This window comes from Meriones unguiculatus, chromosome 3 (genome assembly GCF_030254825.1).
Source record: "Meriones unguiculatus strain TT.TT164.6M chromosome 3, Bangor_MerUng_6.1, whole genome shotgun sequence".
NCBI lineage: Eukaryota > Metazoa > Chordata > Mammalia > Rodentia > Muridae > Meriones > Meriones unguiculatus.
Genome location: NC_083351.1, coordinates 40,847,704 through 40,874,392, shown reverse-complemented (window position 1 = coordinate 40,874,392; position 26,689 = coordinate 40,847,704). Strand labels below are relative to the sequence as shown.

The following is a 26,689-nucleotide window of genomic DNA, read 5'->3' as shown; positions in this document are numbered from 1 at the left end:
AATGTTACTCTCACTTTGATGTTAAAGAGACAATTCAGGTGTTAGTTTCAGGTTAATCATATAGTGCAGTGTTTTGTTAGTGATTATTATTTTTTTTTTTATTTATCAAAGAGCTAGAACCTAAGCCATCAAGAAAGCCCCCAAAGAGTTGTGAACAATAGACTATGTCAGTTACTTGGCATGGGTGGCACAGCCCACAGTGAGCTGGCCCCTCCCATGCCTCATTCATCAAGAAAAATGCCCCACAGACCTTGCCCACAGGCAATCTGATCAAGGCACTGTCTCAACCTATATCCTCTTCCCAGAAACCTCATAACTATCATGTTAACAAAGCACCAACCAGTACCATATGAGAGAACAGAGGACGTGGTGCTAACTAGACAAGAGCTATGGGTTACCCAAAATGGGAAGGGCATATTAAGTATGTGATGAGGTGGCAAAGATTTGACGATGCCAGTACATGAGAACTAACATTTTTCCCTTGACAGTAAAACTATGTGGGACTCCATAAGCTTGAAAGTACTTAACAAGCAGGTAGATTGGTGAAGCTTTGAAAATACTCCAAATCACTTTTTATGAAAATTGGGATTTCAAAACATTCAAAGAAAAGGCTTCTATAACACATGCTTCTAATGTTCCCATCACCCAAGAAATTGCTGCTACCTTCCCTTCTCAGTGGAGGGGAGCCAAATGGTTTCATAGATGTGAATTATGAAAATGGATCTTCAAAGGATGAAATTATTTTTATTTTGTTTTATAGATATGTATTTCCTGGCTGCTGCTGTTATGTCATAGGATGATATGTTAATCTGCTCCTATATTAATCTGTAAATACTGCATAGACTACTCAAACTACTGGTCTGCAATAGGGAAGGAGGTTACATCAGAAATTATCCACATCCAAAAGAATCAAGCTGGCAATGAAACTTAGAAAATGTTAATATTCAGGGAAGTAATTGTTACTAAAGCCTCATGATCTGCAACAAGAAGATGGCTATTATTGATTATTCCTCCTAAGGTCAGTTCCGTAGAAAATATAAAAAACCCAGCACATATTCAGCCATCCAAGGATCTTAAACTAAGAGGGATTTTATTTTATTTTATTTTGCTTTTTAGGTGATGATTCATAGATTTTATAACTTTGTATAAGAGACAAGACATTTGGGGGCTTTAAATCCGAATTTTTCAGTGTTTAAAAAAATCATAGTTATTCTACAAAAAAAACAATTTTATTTGTTCATTGACAGTTTTCATAGAATGTTTTGATCATATTTTATACTTCTTTTAAATTCTGGATCATCATATGTACATAAGTCTATCCTGGACTGAAACTGAAACATTGGGCAGAGAGTATCAGTTAAGTAAGAAAAATAATTTAGGGAAATTAAATTAATACATTTTCAGGCAACAGAGAAGAAAGGAAAATGAGTTGAAGGATGAAATTTCTCATGTTAAATATCCATAGATCTTTTTCTTAGATCAGAGAGCTAGAGAGGATTTTTCCCCTTTTAAGAAAAACCCATATGATAAAGAAGAATATGCAGTTCAACCTTGCAAGCTGGCTGTTTCTCTTCAATTGCCAGGAAAGATTGACTTAGTTCTGCAGCAAGTTGCAACATTGCATGAACATACCTCTGTGCCATGTCTTCACTTATAGATCAAAGGAGACAGTATGATTTCTCTGCCTTTATTTCTCCCTGCTCTCCCTAGCGCTTGCTGCCCCTATATCAAAGCTAGTTCAGATATTGTGAAAATTACCTTTTAGGAAAAGAAAAAAAAAAAAAAAACAAAGAAATAGTAGGAGCCTTTCAATGTTGATTCCTCTGATGGATCTTATTGCAATTCAGAAGCCAGATCTAGAGTTAAAAAATTGTCTGCCACTTTCGTAACAAGTGGAAAGGACATTAGAGGGCACCCTAACTCAACTTTCCATACAGATAAGACACCGTGGGCTGTTTGACAATAAAAGGGTAAAACCCTGGATTCACCATTTCTTTGATTTGAAAGCTTTCCTTACTCTTCGAAAGCAGTAGAGAAAAGACAATGGGGTACTGAGAACATTCTCTGTAGTGGAATAACCCATGTGTTCTATTGTCCATTAAGAAAGTGCCATGGAGACTTCTCATTCATCATGATACAGCCCTAACCTCCCTTTTGCCCTTTCACACATATCTGCATTAATAGATTCTAAAGCAAATCCCCCGCAGTTATAGAATATTAACACATGCTTTTCTGTGACTTAAAAGTGTCCTTCACAGTGACTTTTGTCCCTGGTCTTCACGTTACCTCCATGGGAAATGATGGAGTGTTGTTTATTAATGAGGTACGTTGGCCCAAGAATTTGTAATCTCTTTCTATCTGAATGAATTTAGTTAATCATTCTCCTCACTTGATTGGATGTTCAGATGTTAAGCTTGGGTTAAATGATGCTATTAGCAGATGGCACTGACAAAGATATGTTTTACAACCCCTGATGCAACTCATAAGCCCATGAGTGATCAATAGCAAGACAGTAAATAGCAAATAAATGATGCCTTGAATAGGTCAAATTTTAGTCAGAGAATGACAAATGTAGATGAACCTTAACCTACTTAGCTCCCAGATGGGATCCTTATCAGGACTAATTCATCTGTTCATGGATAAATAACAGGATTTCTTCTTTATACTTCTCAAGTTCTGACAATTTTATCTTAAATGTGAAAGGTCATCAGAGCACAATTCATGAGTTAAAAAGAAATATTTAGTCAGAAGAAATGATAGCCTAATTATATACATTGCTGTGTACATATGTTACTGCTTTAGAACCTCCAGGGTCCACACTGCATTGATTTCATTCATACATAATATATGATACTAACAATTGATTGATTAAATCTAAAAGGGTGATCCTGGACATAACCAACCCAAAAGAAAACATTATTTCCACAGTTGTTTTAGAAAGAATTGATGTTCTACAAGTCATTTCTTAATGTTATTAAATTATTTTAAAATTTTGATGCAGTGAAGTTGTAACTTTAATATTAGTTACATGGATTTTTTGGTGTGGCTAAGTGGGAGAACACATGCCTTGCATATATAGAGAGACCCTGAGATTTATCTTCTGTACTGGAAACTAACAAATGAACAACGACAAAATAGTTTGCATATTGATTGTTCAAAAAAAATATGGCTGCAAAATTAATATGATTATCCACTAAGTATCCTCTAAAATATCTCTGCATATTTAATGAAGATTTTATAGTATTTTATGTTTAATAGGAACTATAATTTCAAAAAGTGCTTTGGCATGACAGAATCTTGCTTTTCTAGAGAAGTGAAATAAAGAAGAAATGATGGAAATTAAGTTGATTAATTTCTGTTGTCCACTGTAGTTATTAATAGGTAGCAAACCGGAAATCAATGTTCTGCACTACATCATATAACCCGTGCTAATTGCCATAGGATAGTGAACACAGGATAGTGAACACAGGATAGTGAACATAGGAGAGTGAACACAGGATAGTGAACACAGGATAGTGAACATAGGAGAGTGAACACAGGATAGTGAACATATTTTTATTATGAACTACATATTGTTCAGACTGTATTCCCTTGAGACTAATTCAACTTTATTAACTAACTTAATCTACATGAGACCAACTAGAGTCAAGAATCCTTGAAGAGGTATATAAGATGTAATACTTCACATAGTCAAAAACACTTTGTAGTACCCGGATGTATATCATAGGTCAGATGATAATAGAAGAAGTGAAAGCTTATTTCACCATTTTTTTTAACAGAAAAAAACAGATAACCTCCCTGTTTTATTGACATGATCATTTTGATTACCCCTATGGTTTGTAAAGTGACCATTCTGATGGACTAGAATCAGACTGTTTGGCTCATTAGTCAAACAGTCCCAAATCAGAATTCCAGTACTGAAAACTGGCTTTTACTAAAAGTCTGAATGTTTTTTGCTTTTTGTTTGTTTGTTTGTTTTGTAGAAAACACCTACAATTGTGATGAGTACTTACTAAGTCTAAAGGTCAAATATTTCACAATATAATCAGTAATGATTTGTATCATGCATATAGTTTGTCTCTATAAACAGCTCCACAATTGTCTACTGTCTTCAAAATGTATCTTTCTCCCACACTCTTCTATTAAAATTATTTCCTCCCATGATAAAACAGAAAAAAAGTTTCTTCAATTAAAATATAATGCTCTTATCTTTAAAAAAGTGATAGCTATGACTGCATAGTCAGAAGAAGGAAATACATTCGCCACATAAAGCAGAAAATTGCAGTAGAGAATATTGTCTTGTGATATAGTAGTATAGAAACTTAATGCTAATGTCATTTACCCCTTATTCTCATAAACATATGTTCCCATAAATATATATATTTATAACTCATAACTATCTACACATAGCATTTGAATTTTAAGGTTTCTGTGTGTTTATATGTCATCTATCTACTGGCAGATGTGAACCTCTGTCAATGTGTGTGAGTTTAAAAAGAAAGAACATGTCTTCTCATAACTAAACTTTTAAATGATTTCTTAATATTTTACATGTGATTAATATTAAATAAAATGTGTAATGTTTAAACCTGGTTCTTTAGTATTAAATCTTATGTGCAATAATAGCCATATTCTCTACCAGAATTCTACTTCTGGTAGAGAATTCAAACAGAAATAATTTTAGATAACATTAGTGATCAATATTATTCTGTATATACAAAAATATTTAAAAGTTTATTTGTTTTTATTGAACTTATTAATTCACCTACCCACCCTTCCATCCATTCCTCCATTCATGTAGTCATTCATTTTTGTATGGGGGATGGGTTGCTCATACCACGGAGCACACTGGGAGGTGAGAGAGCACCATGTGGGAATGAGCTGCCTCCTTCTCTCTGTGAGTCATAGGAATCTAACTCACATTGTCAGGCTTTATGCCACACACCTTCTGCACTGAGTCCTAGGTCTGCTCCTTTAACTTGTATGTTTCTGAAAGCCTAAGAAATAAAACCTTATGTCAATAGAAAGAAAACAATATGCTCCAGACAAGTGGGGAGATTTGATTTATTTGGGTTGCTACAAATGGTGGAATAATAATAAGTCGAAGAAAAGGGGAGGGTTTTAAGTCTCATAAAGAAGAACAGTAAGGTGTGCTGATACTGCAGGCAGTCCTGATAAGATGTAACAAGCTCTGCGCATATGGCAGTGGTGGAGAACTCTCCCTTTCAGTGGACTAGGGGAAGGGATGGGGGAAGAGGGAGGAAGAGTGGGATTGGAGGGAGTTGAGAGAAGGAGCTTCAATTGGGATATATAATGAATAAATTAGGAAAAAAATAAAAATTGAAATTAAAAAATAGAAAAAGAAAAAAAAATCAGTTATTGTCAATTGGAAACAAAACTTTAATAACCTGGAAAGAGGAAACCCCAATGAAGGTATTGCCTCCATCAGATGGGTTTGTGGGCAGATCTATAGATATTATTATATTTCTTTGCTAATTGAGGATGGAAAACCTAAGCCACTGTGGTGATTTCAATCCTGAATAAGCATGACACTATATGGTTATAGCTGCATAGTTCAGAGACCTAGGGTAGAGCCAAACACAACTGGCCAAAAGAAAAAGTAATAATAAAAACATGGAAACATGGTTAGTACTGAATGATATTCTATAGATTCTAGAAGTGGACCTAATCTATGCAAAGCCTTTTCACTCTTTTATTTTTTATTTTATTTTATTAATTACACTTTATTCACTTTGTATCCCCCCATAAGCTCCTCCCTCCTCCACTCCTGGTCCCATGATCCCCTCCCCCTTCTTCATTCATGCCCCTCCCCAAGTCCACTGATAAAGGAGGTCTTCCTCTCCTTCCTTCTGATCTTACTCTATCAGATCACATCAGGAGTGGCTGCATTGTCCTGACAATTTTCACTTTTCACTTTTCACTCTTATTTGACAATTTGGCTAGCCTTGGTTTACACTGCGGCTCATAAATTTCATACTTTTCCTTACTGGTGAATAGCTTCTGTTGTCATGAAAGGTAATGAGAACACTAATGGGTGAGGACACTTAACCACAGGGATCACTAAGCAATTTAATCTACTTATTGTTAGAAAGCAGCACAGCCTGCATCTCTTGATGGCCTTGAGTGTGGAATCCACCTTAAAATTTCAACTAGAGACACTGGCTTTCTACCAGTGATATTCAATCCACTCCATGTGTTTCTTCCTCCAAAAAAAAAAGAAAGAAAGAAGAAAGAAAGAAAGAAAGAAAGAAAGAAAGAAAGAAAGAAAGAAAGAAAGAAAGAAAGAAAGAAAGAAAGAAAGAAAGAAAGAAAGCATTTCTAGGTCATATATTACATCTTAGAAGAGCAGTCACAGCCATGCAAAACAGCACAAGTAGGAACCTAGTCAATCATCCTCCTAGAGAGAATGCTTACAAACATTCTTTTGGAATCTTGTTCCAGTGTCGCCATGTTTTGTAGGGCATCTTTTTCCAAGTCAAAGCACTGTCTTTGTAGCTCCCTACTTAATAGTAAAAAAAATAGCCTCCAGCTTTCATTTTTTACCCTATAATCTTAGCAAGGGGGAAGAAATTTATAGGATAATTAAAGCTCTGAAGGCTAATTGAGAACTGGTCAACCCTGTCTTTCCTCTGCTTATGTAAATCTGTAAGAGGATGATTGGGATGTATTTATTAGATGAAATACATGACTGTAAATCACACAGGCCCAGAGCATCAGACAGCACAAGTAGCTGAATAAACTGAAGTCTGTCTTTCAGTCCCTGGATGTTTGGTGCTCTCAGTATTTAAAGGATCTCATATCCAAGAAGAGAGTGAATCTTGGCCAGTGATTCTTAGAGATCACCATTATTTTTCATATCCTATTTAAATTAGAAATTGGCATAAGCCTGGTAGATATTCCAGTAACACTGAAGGCATAAATACTCTATATCTCTGGGAATGTCATCTAAGTTTTGAAACTTCTTCAGGGAAAATTTTCATGACACATATATTTATAAAGTATAGTATACATGGAAGGTTAACTTGGAAAGAAAACATAATGTAGTAATTGTTCAAATACTTGATGCCCACCTAAATATACAGGCTTATGATGTCTCTTCCTTTATAGCTTGAGAGAATTTGGTATTATCAGTCAAGCTTCTTTATATAAGCAACGTGAAAAAAAATCTATTATTGCCTCTCAAACACTGACCATACAAAATATCCCAGTGTTATTAAAACTATCTCATTCCATAATGAATATTTATGTGTATATCCATATTGAATATCTGAATACTCAGCAAAATTAGATCATTTTATCTCTCTCAGACTTTGTCTCTGATTAAGCAATCCATGGCATATCCACCTCTGCCAGTCTCTTTCCTCCACTGCCTACTCCTTCCAAGCCCAAGACCACTTAGGGTTCAAAGTTCCCTTTAAATGTGCCTCCTTCACTTCACTCCACATTCATTAGCTGGTCTTGGGCCTTAGAGTACCAAAAGATTGTTAGACTATATGACTATTAATAACTCTAACAGTACTGACAGTGTACTCCAGTATGAGCAAATGTAATATCAGTCATTGGTTTATGATGTTTTTCTGGATTCTGGATTTTTCCTTCCATGTAATGTCTAGGGATTCATTTATGATGCAAGTGTAAAGCCAAAGCTCTTATGCAAACATGTATTTTACAGGAAAAGAATTATCACATACCTCCCTGAATGAATACAAATGTCCCTAAATAAATGACAATTGCTTATCTATCATCAGATCAATGTCCAGATTCCTAGGAATGTGCAAGACTCCAAAGAAAAAGTAACCCTGTGTATAGTTCAAAGAGTACTAAAATATATCCTCAGGGCTATCAAAGTCCTAGTACTGTTCTTTAAAATAAAAGAAGAAGCAAGCTAATCTCTATATCCCTGGTAGGGAGAGAACACAGAGAAAGGTAGTAACTCTCTCCTATTAAGATTTCCAATCTCCAGGCAAAGTTTGTTGGTTTTCTTTTTCTTTTCTTTTTTCTTTTCTTTTCTTTCCGTTTCTTTTCTTATTTTCTTCTTTTTACAAATGTCCCTTGGGTATTCAAATTTTATACCTTCATTTCCTTGATAAAAGCTAGTGTTTTATGCAAATATTTCATAATTTATGCAAAATATGATTGATTTATCATTGTGTTTCTTAAGAGTTAAAAAAGGCCAATGTAAAGAAAATTCCCTCACTATCCTATGTGCTCTCAAAATCTTCACAGTGGAAACAAGGGAAGCATCAGTCATTAAAAAGTGGTTTGGACAACCTAGCCCTGAGCATTTTCTGACTTCCTCTGATAGCAAGTCCTGAGAGTTTTATAAATCAATTCACACCAGAAAACATTCACATTAAATCAACCAAGTCTGTTCCACAATTCATAACTCAATTTTAATCGAACTGGACTTGGAATGATTAAACTCCTTAGATAAGAGGAAAAAATTCTTTAAAGAGAAATTGGATTAATCTTTTAATGCTTTAAGTGTAACTACTTTTAACATATCTATAGAAATTTTAATGAATCTTATAGATAGAAACACAGATACTTGTTACTCCATTTATTATACCTGAAATGGTAAGATATACCTAATACTGTAATTTTTATTGCTAGCCTTACCTAAGGTGTTCTATTCATTTAACACTTATTAACTCACTTTATCATTTAGTTGCAGTATTTGTGTTCTTAATTATTTTTAAAAATTTTATTTTATTTGTTTTACAATTTATTCATTACATATCTTGATTGAATCCCCTCCCTCAACTCCTCCCTTACCTACCTCCTCCACCTTACCTCCTTCTTCCCCCTATCTCCTTCCCCTAGTCCACTGAAAGGGGGAGTTCCCCACTATTGCCATCTGTTCATAGTTTATCAAGTCTCATCAGGACTGCATGAACCTTCTTCCTCTGTGACTTGGCAAGGCTGCCATCACCAGGGGCAAGTGATCAAAGAGCAGGCAACTGAGTTCATGATACAGGCAAGCCCTGCTCCCCTTACTCAGGAACCCACGTGGAGACTGAGCTGCCAATTGGCTGCATATGAACAAGGGGTCTAGGTGCTCTCAGGCACGGTCTTTGTTTGGCATATCAGTCTCTGCAGGGCCCCCAGGGCTCAGTTATTTTTATTTTCTTCTGTTAGTCTCCTTCAATCCCTTGTTGGATGGAGCCTTTCAGAGGATCCTCTATAGTAGACTCCCATCCTGTTTTCTTTCCTCCACCTCTTCTGGTGTCTATCCTGTTTGCCATTCTGAATGAGATTTAAATGTCTTCCCTAGGGTCTTCCTCACTGTTTAACTTCTTTAAGTCTGTGGATTTTAGTATGGCTATCCTCTAAAGAAATGGGTGTTCTTATTTCTTGTACTTTCCTCTACCACAAGTTCAAAATTATGATGCACATTCAAGACCTCAAAACAATACATTATTATTTGAGGAAAAGATGGTGTCAATATTATTGGCTAAAAACAAATTATAACTTTGAAAAAAGGAAAATCTCACCTACCTTTGTACAATCATAAAAAGGGAAGTTTTTCCAACACTTCAAAGTTGGTGGAAAAGACAACACACAACCCAGCAAGAGCAAAGGTGTGTGTGTGTGTGTGTGTGTGTGTGTGCAGTGCGCACACACTCGCACATGCATTGTGACTTAGAATCTTAGGTCTCAAGCTCTAGAAACATATCTCTTTCAATAATTTTATAACAAGTTGCAATATTTGTTTTTGACTGGGACATGAGATACCCAGATATTTTGTTTATCATTATTCTAGGAGTATCCATAAAGCAGCTGTGCATAAATATTTCAGTTGTTAAACTAAAAATCATCTTGTCCTCTCCAATGCTGATGGGCTTGATCCATCAATTCCCTTAAGGCCTGAAAAACAAAACAAAACAAAACAAAACTTGTCAGTGAATGCCTATATTCCAGCCAAGATACACTTCTTCCTGTCTTACAGTGAAGCAGAGGCTGAAACACCATGAAGGCTCCCCTGGTGACCAGGCCTTTGTACTAAATAGAAAAATACCATGTTCTCCTTAGTCTTCCATTCAGTGACTGTAGGTCTTGAATCCTCTCAAGCTTACCAGGAAGGTGAGCCTATTTCACAGATGCATCTCTTTAATAGAATTCTTTCTCTGAAGAACCTAGACTTAATGTACCTCTCAAGCAGGAGCCTTATATATTGCAAATCAGAAGCGGAAGAGCTGAATCCTAGTTGTTGAATTTATGTCTGTTTAGTAAAACCATATGTTTTCTGAAATGCCTTGAAGAGCTATCACTGAAATGACATATTTAAGACTACTAAAATTTTAAAGAAAATGTCACCATGAATGGAAGACTAGTTATTCACAGAAAAGTCTAGAACTTTGGAACACATAAAAAGCCTTTTTCTTTTGAAAAAAGACAAAATGGCTGAGAAGGAAATTAGGGGAAAACACCCTTTATAATAACCACATAGTGAAAATGGTTATCTTACCAAAAGGAATCAGATTCAATGCAATCCTACCAAAAGGAATCAGATTCAATGCAATTCCTACCAGAATACCAACACAATTCTTTACAGACCTTGAAAGAACAATTCTCAATTACATATGGAAAAACAAAATACCCAGAATTGCTAAGAGAATCTTGTAGAATAACAGATATTTTGGAAGTATCTCCATCCCTGATCTCAAGTTGTACTATATAGCAACATAATAAAGATTTCGTGGTAGTGGCATAGAAACAGAAATGTGGATCAATAGAATCAAATAGAAGACCCAGAAATAAACCCACACACCTACAGATACTTGATTTTTGACAAAGAAGCCAAACAATACAATGAAAAATAGACAGCATATTCAACAAATGGTGCTGTTCTAATTTGATGTCTAGATGCAGAAAAATGCAAATAGACCCATATTTATAACCCTGAACAAACCTAAAGCCTAAGTGGACCAAAGACCTCAACATAAAACCAGAAACACTAAATTTGTTAGAAGAAAAATTGGAGAAGACCCTTGAACTCATTGGCACAGGTGATAATTTCCTGAACAAAACACCAACAGCACTGCTTCTAAGACCTGCAGTAAACAAATGGGACCTCATGAACCTGAAAAGCTTCTGTGAGGCAAAGGACAGTTTTGTCAGAACAAAACATCAGATTTGAACTTTTTAAGAGAGGATTGATTGATTATGTCTATGCAGCAGGCTCATCATTCTCAAAATTGTAAAGAAAGTTAACTAATTAATAACATAGCTATTGGTTCTTTCTTGGCTATCTGCATGCGTTATATAATTTTGCTTTTGGCCACTGACCTAATAAGTTATTGTATATTGATGAAAACTGGAGGCAACTGATATATCTGTGATTGCCCAAAACTGGGAAACAAACTTGGACCTGGTAAGTTATAACTATGCTTTCAGCACCTGGAAGTTGGAAAAAAGAGGATCATTAGTTCAAAACCAGCCTGTAATAAATAGTAATATTCTGTTACACAAATAAATTAACCCAAGTGACTCTTAAAACAGTATAGTTTATACCTGTTGCTGTCATTTGAAGCACAAATTTCAAGTTAGATCCTATTACTGAATATACATACTTTGGGCCCAGGACTCAAAAGATGAGACCTGAATCTAATTTGAAAGCCTCCTTCCTTCAAGCTAGCTTCCATAGAACCAGAAGGGGAAAGCAATCTCCAAGGGACTGAAGCAATCAACCGCCGTACACAACTATGATACTTATGAACCATGGTGAACATCATGGCAAAATACCCCAAAGGTACAATAGTGGCACTCAGATTTAGGCAATAACCAAAAGCTGTTTAACTGGACTTAAGGACTGATAAGCTGGAGGAAAATATATTCAGTACTAGAAACCTAGAAAATTATCTTGGGCTACAGAGGACATAACTTACAAAAAAACTGACAATTAGCTCTCCTTTTTAAAAAAAGAAGCTTCTCTTTACAGCAAACATTACAGAAAATCACTAGTCATAATGCAAATGTTTACTGATTCTGGGCAGCTCTACTGTAGTAGAAACATCCACAACACAATTCCTGTACGTTATGTTGAGGAACTGTTCATGAAGAGGAAGCAGAAAGATTGTGAGAGCCAGAGGATCAGGAATCTGCTGTGAGATTTTATCTTCTAAAAATGACAAGAAAGTTAACCCAAGGTAAGACATGGGTTTGGGAGACATCAACACCCCTTTTTTTGGTGGACTTAGAGAGAGGCAGGGAGGAGAGAAAGGAGGGAGGGTAGGATTGGGAGGGAATGAGGGAGGTGGCAACAGCTGGGATACAAAGTAAAAAAAAAACTGTAATTAATATAAAAAATAAAAATGTAATTAAAAAATAAAGCTAACCCTTGATTCCTTTACAATATGATTAAATAAACGAGACACGAAAAATTACAAGACCAATTAAAATGATATCACAGAAGGAAATCTCAAAGGCTACAACACTAGACAAAAACTGGAAGCAACCAATGGCTGCTGAGAATGAATGAAATAGTCTTTCCCAGGGAGAAGCCATCGAATCGGTTTCCAATTTAAGTTGGTCATATCTGAAATCACATACACAAAGCAACACTAAGGCTCAATACGAGATAGATGAATGGATGGTTCATAGATGATATATATATATAATATATATATATCATATATATATTTATCTATCTATCTATATATATAGATAAATGATAGATATCCAGATAGAGAGAGATAGATAGATGAACAGGTGTGATGGAGAAGTATGCATGTATCAATATTATTCAAATAAATGAGGCCATGAATTTGAGGAATAAGGGGCTGTTGGTAGAGTAAGAGGTTTAAAGGGAAGAAAGAAGAAAACAAAGAGGAGAAAATATGGAATTATATTTCAATTTTAAAGAGGAGAAAGATAAAGATTTTGCAAACTACACTTCCAAAAATGGGAAAAAAAAGAATGATTTGAAGGGAAGAAGGAAGTAAAAGGAAAGAAATTGTGAAAAGAGAGAGAGAAGTGTGTGTGTGTGCAAGTGTACACATTTAGTTTTTGTTTTGTTTTCTTTTTGTTTTTAAAGAGAAAGAAAGAGTTTGAAGTTGGGTGGGTTGGGGGGAAGGGTGACATTGAAGAAAATATGATGAAAATATAATGTGTGAGAAAAATTTTAAAACTATTGAAAAAATAAAATAAATGCTTTTGGGATATGAAGTGAATAAATTATAAAAATAAAATCAGAAGAAGGAGAAAAGAAGGAACAAGTCAGAAGCCTGACACAGAGGACCTCTGAAAGGCTCTTCCCTGCAGACTATTAGTGCAGATGCTGAGACTTATGGGCAACCTTTGAGCAGAGTGCAGAGAATCATATGAAAGAAGTAGGAAATAGTAAGATCTGGAGAGGACAGGAACTTCACAAGGAAAGCAACAGAACCAAAAAATTCTGAGCACAGGGGGCTTTCCTGAGACTCATATGCCAACCAAGGACCATGCATGGAGATAATCTAAGACCCCTGCACAAATGTAGCCCATGGCAGTTCAGTATTCAAGTGGGTTCCATTGTAATGGGAACAGGGACTATCTCTGACATGAACTGATTGGCCTGCTCTTTTATTACCTTCTCCTGGGGGAAAGCAGCATTACCAGGCCACAGAAGAAAACAACGCAGCCACTCCTGATGAGACCTAATTGACTAGGATCAGAAGGAAGGAAAAGAAGACCTCCCCTATCAGCAGACCTGGGGAGAGGCATGGATGCAGAGGATAGAGGTATTGGGACAGGAGGAGGGAGGGAACCACAGGGGGATACAAAGTGAATAAAGTGTAATTATAAAGAATTAAAAAATAAAGAATATCAGGAAATGAAAAAAATATTAAAAAGTGAAGAAAAAAGATATGTAAGGGGCTGGAGAGATGGCAATTGTTAAGAGCACTGGATGCACTTCCAAAGGTACTGATTTCAATTCCCAATAACTACATCACAGCTTACAACCACCTATAATTGGATCTGATGTTCTCTTCTAGCATGCAGGTATACATGTAGGTAGAACACTCACATACATAAAAAAGAATATTTTTTTTAAAAGAAAGATATGTAAGTCCCACTGGCAAACCCCAATGTCAAAAAATCCAGTGTCCCTATCAAAGATAACCCAATACAAAAATATTTGAATGGAATTTGAATGAGGATAGTGTAGATGGAATTACAAATAAAATATTCTTACTGAAGAAGGCACAAAATGAAATGAATCTGGGAATGAAAATTGTAACGTTTCAATTCATATTTAACATTAAGTGAAAAGCCGCTCAAATAGAGTAGGTCATACTAAAGATAGACTCTTGGGGTTCAAAGAGAACGTAGAGGAATTGGATCATTTAGTATTTTTTAAATTTTTTATTAATTACACTTTATTCACTTTGTATTCCCCCTGTAGGTCCCTCCTTCCTCCCCTCCCAAACCCTCTCTTCCTTCCCCTTCTCCAGGCATGCTCCTCCCCAAGTCCACTGATAGGGGAGGTCTTCTTTTCCTTCCCTCTGATCCTGGTCTATCAGGTCTTATCAGGAGTGGCTGCATTGTCTTCCTCTGTGGCCTGGTAAGGCTACTCCCCATTCAGGGTGAGGTGCTCAAAGAGCAGGCCAATCAGTTCCTGTCAGAGACAGTCCCTGTTCTCATTACTAGGGAACCCACTTGGACACTGAACTGCCATAGGCTACCTCTGTGCAGGGGTTCCAGGACATCTCCATGAGTGGTCCATGCCTGGAGTACCAGTCTTAGAAAAGACCCCTGTGCCCAGACTGTTTGGTTCTGTTGCTTTCCTTGTGGAGCTCCTGTCCTCTACAGGTCTTACTTTCTCCCACTTCTTTCATAAGATTCCCTGCACTCTGCCCAAAGTTTGGCTATGAGTCTCAGCATCTGCTTTGATACCCTGCAGGGTAGAGCCTTTCAGAGGCCTTCTGTGGTAGGCTCCTGTCCTGTTCCCTGTTTCCTCCCTCCCCCGATGTCCATCCTCTTTGCCTTTCTGAATGGGGATTGAGCATCTTAGCCAGAGTCCCCTTCTTGATTAGCTTCCTTAGGTGTACAGATTTTCATATGTTTATCCCATCTTATATGTCTAATATCCACTTATGAGTGAGTATATACTTGGTGAGGTGCGTTCTCAGACAATTAGGAATAGTGCTTTCTCAAGATCCAGTTATACCACTCTAGACATATATCCAAAAGACGCTCTTGTATACAAGGACATCTGTTCAAACATGTTTGTAGTAGCTTTATTTTTAATAGCCAGAAGCTGGAAACAGCCTAGATACCCTTCAGTTGAGGAATGGATACATAACTGGGTTTTTAAAGAAACCAAAATTCTAATTACATAGTAAACACTTTATCCCACTGCATGTATGAAAAGGCAGATTGTTAAATGGAGGAACACTTAGCACAGGACAAATTGCTCTCATTTCATGTTTTCAGGAAGACCTTCCTCTCTCTAAAACACTTGCAAATCATGTCAACAACACTGCAGTTTAGGATTATTTTTTATGTTTTATTTTTATTTTTTAATATCAATCACAGGTTATTTACTTTGTATCCCAGCTGTATCCTGCTCCCTCATCTCCTCCCAATCCCACCCTCCCTCATCTTCTCCCTGGCCCTTTCCAAGTCCACTGCTGGGGGACGTCCTCCTCCCCTTCCATGTGACCCTCGCTTATCGGGTATCATCAGGACTGGCAGCCATGTCTGCCTCTAGAGTCAGGAATAGGAAGCAATATGAGCGAGGGTCAAATGGAGACAGTGAACAGCCTTAACTTGTTCCTGATTTTAGCAGAATTGCCTCAAGATATGCTCCATTTAGCAGGAGGTTGAGTGTAGTGTGGTCTATAAAGCCTTTAGGTTGGACTATTTACTATGCTTTTGGCATAAAATCTTCTTCACCTGGTATTCCAAGATTTTTTTTTTCATGTTGTTCAGGTATCTTGTAAGTTCCATTCATACACTGCAAGAAGAAAAAAATTAGAAATAAAGCTGCTACAAACATGGTTGAGCAAATGTTCTTACTGTGTACTGGGGCCTCTTTTCAATATATACCTAAGAGTGGTACAGCTGGATCTTGAGGAAGCACTATTCCTAGTTGTCTGAGAAAATGCCAGATCAGTTTCTAAAGTGGTTGTATAAGTTTACATTCCCACCAGCAGTGGAGGAGGGTTTCCCTTTCTCCACAACCTCTCTAGCATGTGATGTCACTCGAGTTTTTGGTCTTCGCCATTCTGATGGGTGTCAGGTGAAATCTCAGGGTTGTTTTGATATGCATCTCTCTGATGACTAAGGACACTGAGCTAAAGAGAGAATTTTCAATAAGGGAATATCGAATGGCAAAGAAACACTTAAAGAAATGCTCAATGTCCTTAGACATCAAGGAGATGCAAATCAAAACAACCCTGAGATTTCACCTGACACTCATAGTGGGAGGGAGGAAACAGGGAACAGGACAGGAGCCCACCCACAGAGGGCCTCTGAAAGGCTCTACCCTGCAGGGTATCAAAGCAGATGCTGAGACTCATAGCCAAACTTTGGGCAGAGTGCAGGGAATCTTATGAAAGAAGTGGGAGAAAGTAAGACCTGTAGAGGACAGGAGCTCCACAAGGAAAGCAACAGAACCAAACAGTCTGGGCACAGGGGTCTTTTCTAAGACTGGTACTCCAGGCATGGACCACTCATGGAGATGTCCTGGAACCCCTGCACAGAGGTAGCCTATGGCAGTTCAGTGTCCAAGTGGGTTCCCTAGTAATGAGAACAGGGACTGTCTCTGACAGGAACTGATTGGCCTGCTCTTGATCATCTCCCCCTGAGTGGTGAGCAGCCTTACCAGGCCACAGAGGAAGACAATGCAGCCACTCCTGATGAGACCTGATAGACCAGGATCAGAGGGAAGGGGAGGAGGGCCTCCCTTATAAGTGGACTGGGGAAGAGGCAACAGTAAGGAAGAGCCCAGTCTAGCTTCTCAACCCAAGAGCCCATATTCACCTGGACCTTCATCAAGGGGAGGGTGGGATTGGGAGGGGAGGACGGAGGACGGAGCTACAGGGGAGATACAAAGTGAATAAACCCTAATTAATAAAAATTAAAAAAATTAAAAAGAAAGAAAAACCAACAGTTATATGAATATTTCTGTTTGAATCCCAGGTGTGGAATTTTGGGCTGCTTCAGATTGTCAATAGCTGTTAACTGTGATGATCTGATGTGTGTGATTTTTGCCAGCTGCAAATAGTTTAATTCTGGGAACTCTTGTGAGGGTCCAATGGGAGATCCCTAAGAGGTCCTAGGGAGGCTGCTGCTCTCCTTGCTTCTGCTTCACTTACAGTCCCTGCTTTTGTTGGTTGCTGCTACTGCCTTTGTTATTGCTGGATTATTGGTTTTCTGGATTGCTGGATATTCTGAGGAAGAATATTGGCCTAGCCCCTAGGAACCCAATGACTTGATCAGCAGGAAGTAGTTTAAAGAGGTCCATATTCCCCTTTCCCTCTAACCTTCTTTCTCACTTACCTAGGCTTTGGGGGGAGAGATTAAAAATTATTGGGGTAGATATAAGAAACAAAATAAAGTAACTAAAAATATATGCCTACACTAATAAATGTTAGTTTTATTTGCAAATTATAGAAGGGAAAGTGATAATCTCTGATGCTACAATGTATAGCTTATCTCAGGGAAAGTTCTGGATCTAAACAATTGTCAGACTTATTCTAGAATTTTGTTGTGTCTTCTCTTAGGTCTTTTCATGGACTAGAATCAATGAGAATTTTTTAAAGAAGGTGTGTTTTGTTTTCTAAAATAAAGAGGATATCATGTACTATAGTCTACCTCCCATGTTTGGAACTATACATATCAGTTTTTATAGGTGTGAATACAGCAAAGTGATTATTGTTCTGACTATCATGATTATTATCTCAGGCAGGGAATCATGTATATTAGGCTGCCTCTGACACTTTGCAGGACTGGTGATGATATTGAACTTCTGTGCCTCCTCCCTCTACCTCCAAGGTACTGAGATTAGTGGTATGATTTACCATGCATGGTGCTGTGATGGAGGACCTACCTCATTCTAGACTAGCACACTAGCAGTCGGCCAACATCACCAGGCCACTGAACAAACTAAAATATAGTTCAAGACTGTTACACAGCTTTTCGAAATATGTGCATATTAATTTCTTAGTTTTCTGAGCAACATAAACATTTCATGTCCTTCTTCAAGAAAATATTACCATCTCTAAGATTTTTTTTTTTCAATGCAGTTTATTCAGGAATATTGAACAATCCTCGGACCCCGGGGAAAGCCAGCCCACAGCTTAAATAGCCTCTGGGTAGCCTACCCAGGCATGCCACGGGGGCAATGCAGATAGGTCCACATACATGGAAGCAAGCCAGATCCTCGGCCTTAGCCAAATGTGGAGTTGTTCGTGACAGAGAGCACTCACCATCGGGAAGGTGGAAGGCGGAAACCAGCTCCATCTTTAAGGCATAGCATTCCGCAGCTCTCTACAGTTCCCCCTTTTTGTTTTAGACGCATCAGGCAAGAGTAGAGGTCTGATCTCTAATATTAGAAATAAATTGGGACTTTGTACAGATGTTCATTTAGGTGTCATCCACCCAAAGAGCATCAGACCCGTCCGATACCTTTTTCTCAGAGGCGGGACCTGGGGCATCAACCCGCATGCAACCAGACATGCTCTTCTCTGGGTCCAAAGCGGCTGACCCTGAGTGCAGTGCTTAGCCAAGTAATTGTGGTAATGATACTTGCTTTTTTGCCCAATGCTGGAATGCTAGTAAATTTAGGTATGCCCTGGTTACTCGCATGCCTCACTGGGTGCCTGTGCCCATTGATGCCCCTCACGCTATGACTCTCTTCAGACAGAAAAGGGATCTTGGAACTACAGCCACCATTGTTACTACCATCTCATTGACGGCTGTTGGAGCTACCACCAGGGCATTAGCCATGAGTCATACTGGGCAGACTGCTCAGACCCTGAATAATCATTTAGCCAATGTAGCTCATGCCTTAGTTGTACATAAAGGAATTAATGCTCAACTAAAAGGAAGCTTGATGGTGTTCAATCAGAGGATTGACCTCTTGCAGGAGCAAATTGATACCCTATGGCAAATCGCTCAACCTGGCTGTCAATGAAAGTATGCTGGACTTTGTGTCACTAGCATACAACATGAGAATTTTTCCTGTGCTGCATCTCTAAGATTTTACATATTTGGTTATTGCTATTGTTCTGCCTCAATCTACTTTATATTCATCTGTCCTCAGTATGAAAAGGGATTTTTTTTTTACTTCTCAAGTTTGCAAAATTTATTTGAAAGTGAAAAGAAAGAAAAAATAGTCTTGCAAACAGAGAAAGAGATTGAGTACATACAGCAGAGCCACTCATTAATACCTGAATTCTTAGTAAAAACAAAGCAAGAAGTCAATGACGTTTTAAAGCAAAAGGAAGTACTAATCAGTTAAGAATGTTATATCTTGTAAAACTATTAGCCTCCATCTTTGATTACCTAGCCCTGACCAATCTTGTAGATTTGTTGATTATGGTGGCCTCTTTGCTCAGCTCAAGCCACACAGAAGGCCACACAAGCAGGGTGCCAGGTGCCAGGCTCCAACACAGGCAACCTTGTGCATCTCTAGGTGGGTATTGCAGAGTAGCTTCTCTATAGGGCAGCAACCGGTGACCTTTTTGTATCTTTTACCTTTGGTCACCTTATGACAATCAATCATCTCATCCTGTCTAAACACTTGGTTCTACAGAACCTGCTACTGAAGCCTCTCCTGGGCCCAGTCTAGCTTCTCAGCCCAAGAGCCCATATTCACCTGGACCTTCATCAAGGATGCCTTGTTAGGTGGCAGAGGAAGCACGCACATCTGAGTGAGGGCATTTATGTGGATGTGTCTAGGCACTTAAGTGGATGCCTTGGCAGTACTACTTTGTGCTGTTGAAGTCTTCCTTCAGCTGTTAATTACCAATGTTGTCCTACCATTTCTTGCAGTATTGAGTGAAGTTTTCTTCTTAGATTTGCGTGTGTTCTTGTGGAATTGCCTTTTACACTTATCACTGATGTGGTTTGCAAAGACTGTCTTGAAGGTGCAGAGGCCTTGTGGGGTTTGCACATGCCCCACAGTGCCCACAGCTACCACAGGTGGAGTCTCAGCAAACGTTATAGACCGCATGACTTCTTTTTGATCACCTTGGACCCTGTAACATCAACTTCCCAGATGATGCAGGTCATGCGAGCCTTGTAGCCTAGAAAGATTGTGAGGAGGAATGACTTGGAAGGGTCATCCTTGGGGAAGGTCTTCACTTTCCCACTATGAAGACTACTGTGCTCCCGAGACAAGAAGCCCAAGGACCCATGCCTAGAAGCAGAAAATTACCAAGGAGACACCATGCCAGCAGAAAGTATTTTCATTTCTAATTCATTGATTTCTTATTGCTATTAGTTTCTTTCTTTTTTTATTTGAGCTAAGTATACACTTACTCTGCACATTTATTTATACATGCTACTCATCTTTCTGTCACTATCATGAATCACATGTTAACTTACAAAGCTATAAGGATTATTTTCTCTTACATTTTGGGAGTTCCAATAAATGATCCAAGTGAGCCCATTGATTGAAGACCCTAGAGTAGGCAGCATATCATAGCCAGACACTATGTTAAAGTAAACCCTCAATTCATATGTCAGGAAACATAAGGAAACTGAGAACTAGCAATATCCCACAAGCCCTTATAGGACGACAACTTCATAGAAGAGGCCTTCCTTCTAGGCTCTGTCAAACCATCAAGATCATCCCTAGAAACTTTACCTTTAACAAGTGACTCTTACATAAACAATGGCACTAAGTAACTACTCAGGACTCACTATCTGATTTATTTGGGTACATAATAGTCACAGTTTATTCTCAATTCCTTTTAGTTTAATTTTTCTTTAGTATGTACATATGATAAGTTTATTATTAATACATTTTCTTCATCTGAGAAACATTAATTTTATTTTCATATTTAAAGAAAAGTGATTCTTTTTTTTGATATTAGAGAATACTGATTAAATGCCAGACATTTGTCATAGACTGGCACAGAACCTGCATGCTCAACTTTATTTATTTATTTATTTTTATCAGTTACATTTTATTAACTCTGTGTCCCAGCCGTGTCCCGATCCCTCATTCCCTCCCAGTCCCTCCCTCCCTCCCTCATCTCCACCGTGCCCCTTTCCAAGTCCACTGATAGGGGGGACCTCCTCCCCATTCATCTGATCCTGTTTTATCAGGTATCTTCAGGACTGGCTGCAAAGCCCTTGCTCAACCATGTTTATAGCAGCTCTATTTGTAATAGCCAGAACCTGGAAACAACCCAGATGTCCATCAACGGTGGAATGGGTACAGAAATTGTGGTATTTTTATACAATGGAATACTACTCAGCAATCAAAAAGGAGGAAATCATGAAATTTGCAGGCAAATGGTGGGATCTAGAAAAGATCATTCTGAGTGAAATATCCTAGAAGGAGAAAGACAAACATGGGATATACTCACTTATATAGACCTATAAGATGTGATAAACATAATGAAATCTATACACCTAAAGAAGATAATCAATTGAGCGGACATGGGGTAAGATGATCAATCCTCGTTTAGAAAGACAGATGGGATGTGCTTTGAACGTATGACAGGAGTCTACTGAGCGCATCTGAAAGACTCTAACTAGCAGTGTTTTCAAAGCAAAGACTCATGACCAAAGCTTTGGCAGAGTACAGGGAATCATAAGAAAGAAGGGGAGTTAGTCTGATGGGGAAAGGATAGGAGCTCCACAAGGACCAAATATATCTGGACACAGGGTCTTTTCTGAGACTGACATTCAACCAAGGACCATGTATGGATATAACCTAGAACCTCCACTCAGATGTAGCCTGTGGTAGCTCAGTAACCAATTGGTTTCCCAAAGTGAGGGGAACAAGGACTATTTCTAACAGGAACTCAATGACTGGCTCTTTGGTCTCCCCAACCCCGAAGGGAGGAGCAGTCCTGTTAGGTCAAAGAAAAGTGATTCTTACATATCCCCCTATACACTGAGTCTCAATGTGCTCGCATAGTTCTAGCTGCTCACTTTAGACAATTAGAAACGAACAGTCAATATATTTCACACCCTAGAAGGATTTAGCTTTTAATCATAATTAATGTATTTAATTTGTAATATATTTATCTTGTGTATACGGTGACTTCATATACTTGAAAAATAAAGCACCACAAAACAAATAAGATGTTTTCAGTGTGCATACATCTTTTCATAGCCTGCTTTTGTCCCTAAATCAATTGTAGGCATTTTTAGAAAATACATTTCCATAATATAATTTTAATGGCAATTTTCCATTTTGAGAAAAGCACTATAATTTAGTTACTAAACGTCTTCCATATATATACATATATATGAGGACCAACACAAAGATAATCATTTAGCAATTTTATCTACAAGCACAATGAAGCTGAAGTTTTTGATTCACATTTTTACTGACATCAAAGGAATTTCATTTATTTAACCTCCAAATTTAAGAGAAAATATGTGTGGTACACACCTGTAATCCCAGCATTCAGAAAGGCATAGGCTAGCAGGTCTCTTTGAGGGTGAGGCTAGCCTGGTCTACAGAGTCCACGATAGCCAAGGCTACATAGAGAAACCCTGACGAAAGAAAGAAAGAAAGAAAGAAAGAAAGGAAAGAAAGAAAGAAAGAAAGGAGGGAGGGAGGGAGGGAGGGAGGGAGGGAGGGAGGGAGGGAGGGAGGGAGGGAGGGAGGGAGGGAGGGAGGGAAGAAGGAAGGAAGGAAGGAAAGAAAGAAAGAAAGAAAGAAGAAAGAAAGAAAGAAAGAAAGAAAGAAAGAAAGAAAGATATTGACATTATCTGTAAAATTAGCTAACATTTATTTTTATCTCTGATAATATGTTATGGTATGGTAACATGATATTTATTGAATTTATAGTGTGACTATTTACAGATATTTACATGTTCATATTTAATTTGCATTTACTATTATTTATTATTATTATTATTATTATTATTATTATTATTATCACAGGGAGGAGGTACTGATAGCTTTTGTTTTCCTAGTCTGAGTCTCATGTAACCTAGGGTATTCTCAAGTGTGATATGTAGCTGAAGCTGGTGTTGAAATCTTGATCCTCCTGCTCCATCTCTCATCCACATTCTGGGATTACATAAGTGAGGCACCACACCCTCCTTAATTTGTATTTATTTTCAGAATGATCTAAGTTTACGTTTACTCAATAAAAATAGTTATTCATATGCTACAAGTATGAAGACTTTTCCTTTAACTCCTGAGATTATTGTCTAATGTATTATTTACTTGTTATTTCTGCCATCATGATATGTTTTTTCTAATATCATTTTGTATTTTCTCTAGTAAATTCATAAATGTGGCAATAACTGAAGAAACTTTATAAAAAAATGATGAAAATTCCTCCTAAAAAAAATCTCAAGTCAATTCCCATTCTTTGCTATTACCAGGCTGAGTTCTAAATGAACACCTTCACTTCCTTACTCATGGACTTCAGATAATGAATGCTCATGTCACTCTGATGAGTGACAGTTCCGGCTACTTATTTTACTCTTCTTTTTCCTTTTTTTTTTTTTTTCCTTAAAGATTGATGGTTACATTACTGCTTTTGATTCCTTCATTGCTGACCTTTGCCCCTTTAATAAATAACCTTTCTATTTCTATTTATTTTTCATCAACATTATTCAGGACCTCAACTCCCTTCAAGGTAAGAAAAATATATTAGCAATGTCAACCTTTTATCAAATTTTCACTCCCATTTTTATCTTCTACCTTCTGTCAGCTATCTTCTTCCTTTAAAGTTTATCAACTTTTTAGACATTCACCTGGGTCCTTTTCTCTTGCCCTTTGCAACCACACTCCCATAATTCCAATGAGCAGTGTTTGTGCTTTTTCCATGTGCAGACAGGTACCAAATCTATATACCTTCACTCAGCCTTCAATAAGGTTATGTTTCCTTCTACCTGGTAACTTAGAAGCAGGGAGCTTTTCATATCAAGGTCATAAGTGCACATGTTCAAAAGCCATGATATATTTTACCATGGCTAGTTTTATATCATCATCCACATAGAATTTTACATTTCTCAGCATTTAATTACCTCCAGTTTTAAAAATTATATGATTTTATAACATCTTATATGCTGCAGCTGTCCTCTTATTCATCACTTCTCCCATAGGGATCAGTTGATTCCTAGTAACCTCTCTGATATGGTCTTTCACATTTCCTGCAATTGAAACTGGTTGCTCTCTAGGCCTGTTCCAGAACAGCTTCATGAGATTTTCCTTCACCATTCTTACCATTGTTCTCTCTGAAATCATGGCCATGCTTTTTTTTTTTTTAGGTTATATAACTCTTTCCCCTCTTAGACAGGGTTTCTTTGTGTAGCCTTGCTTGGCCTAGACTCACTTTGTAGGCCAGACTGGCCCCAGACACAAAGAGATTCCCTGCCTCTGCTTCCCTAAGTGCTGGGATTAAAGGTGTGCACCACCATGCCCGGTAACATTCTTATGGAAAACATTTCTCCTTTGCTCACTTATTTTAAATTCATTATCATCACTGTTAATAAAATAAATAATTGAAAACACACACTATAAAGAAAGTCTACCCTATGTGCTAACTGGATGGTTATGGACAGTTTTCTCTGTCTGTCTGTCTGCCCGTCCATTCATCCATCCATTATCTATCTATCTATCTATCTATCTATCTATCTATCTATCTATCTATCTGTCTGTCTGTCTATCTAAGGTTTCTGTAAAATGATGGTTCTACTTTCTAGGAATATCTTTTTCATAGGACTGTAACGGGAATTTAACACATTAATATTTGCAAATCACTTAAATATTTGAACTTAGTATATTTATATAATGTTTACAAAATATATAATGTCCAATGTTATTCAAAAAATTAAAATTTTGTTTTGTTTCATCACCATCAATGTCTGGATTACTTCCTAAATGATAATGATTTAGTTATTCTTCTGGTCTATCAACTCCTATAGAATCATACAACTATGTGATGTTGACATGACTTCATAGGAAACATATGTAGGCTACGAAGATGACTCAATGGGTAAACCTGCTCTGCAAGCATGTTCAGCTGTGTTTGAATCATCAGCTTGACTTACAATATGGGCATTTCTGCACACAAGCTTATAACTCTAGTGTTGGCAGTGAGAAACTGCTGGCTGGCCAGCAAGCCTCGCTGACATGGCAAGCTGCAGATCCAGTGGGACTGGATTTAAAAGAAATTTGTTAAGGAGCAAAGTAAGAGGAGACCCCATCGTCTTTATTTCTTATTATGTCTCTATTGTACCCTAGAATTACCTACACAGGCCTATGTCCTCATGCCACAAACTTCTTTTAAATCAGATATGCTCATCAAATTTTCAGAGATATCTTTTGCTATTTCCTTAATGAAATAATTTTTTCTTAAAACAGTTAACCAAATCTGATGAAAAATCAACTGTAATAATACAGGTTTTGTTATTTTTTGTTATATTATGTTGTTAACATGATCCTCCCTCTATTTCAGTTTCCATATTTAAGTAATTAAATCAGTTTAGTAATTTAAAAAAGCCTATCTTTTATGGATCTTTCATTTTAGCAACCTTTTTTTTTTTTGAGCCAGGGTTTCTTTGTGTAATTGTGTAACCTTGGTTTTTCTGGACTCACTCTGTACATCAGGCTGGCCTGTAACTTACAGCAATCCACCTGTCTCTGCCTCTCTGAGTGCCGGGATTAAAGGAGTATGCTACCACATCCGAATCATTTTAGTAACATGTTAAATGACAATAAGAAGGTGTATTATCTATCTACTGTTTCAAAGCAAACTTGTCTTCTTAAATAGACATCTCTTATCTTACATCATTTTTGTGGGTCTAGAATCCAGGATGGACTTACCGGTTAGTTCTTTACCAGGATCGTTTAGATCATTATTTTCAGGTTCTGAACAGGAGCTGGTTTCTTCTCAAGATACTTGAGGCTTATAGGAGTCTCAGCTAGGCTCACCTCTATATACTCCCAAGAGCTGATACACATGGAGGGCTTCCCCTTCTCAGGGAAGGGTGGGAAAGGATGTGGGAGGTGAGCATAGGACTAGGAAGAGAGGAAGGAGTGGGCTGCAATCAGGATGTAAAGTGAATAACTAAATAAATTAGCTAAAAAAGGAAGTAGAAGCGGTATAATGATGAAGGGGACCCAAAGCAGGACAGGATGGATCAGACAGGAAAGGGATGAAGTAGAGTGGGAGCTAAAATTCAATGGAAAGAAAGTATATATGAAACTGTCGTGAGGACAATACTTACTTGTATGTTAATTTACAGTGAATATAAAGAATAAGTTAAATAAATAATAAAAATATTAGATAATTTAGACTGGAATAGTAGTTTCCAAGTAAAGGCTATTGTCTGTCTCTTGTCTGTTTGCTGTGACTGGCTATAGATCAGGTTACTCTTTAACTAGTCATGATCCTCTCTATAGAAATTCTTAGAAGATAGTATGTTACTTACCTAGGAATGCTGTAAGTTTGAGAACAAGAACAAGAAAAAGATAAGAAACACAAGAAGAAAGAGAGAGATTAAAAACAGACAGACAGAGACAGACAAGACA

The 26,689-nt window shown here is 37.5% G+C and overlaps 1 pseudogene; it reads right to left on the bottom strand.

The window, feature by feature from the left end:
- Positions 1-19,494: 19,494 nt before the first annotated feature.
- Positions 19,495-20,403, bottom strand: LOC132652842 (large ribosomal subunit protein uL3-like; annotated as a pseudogene).
- Positions 20,404-26,689: the final 6,286 nt, after the last annotated feature.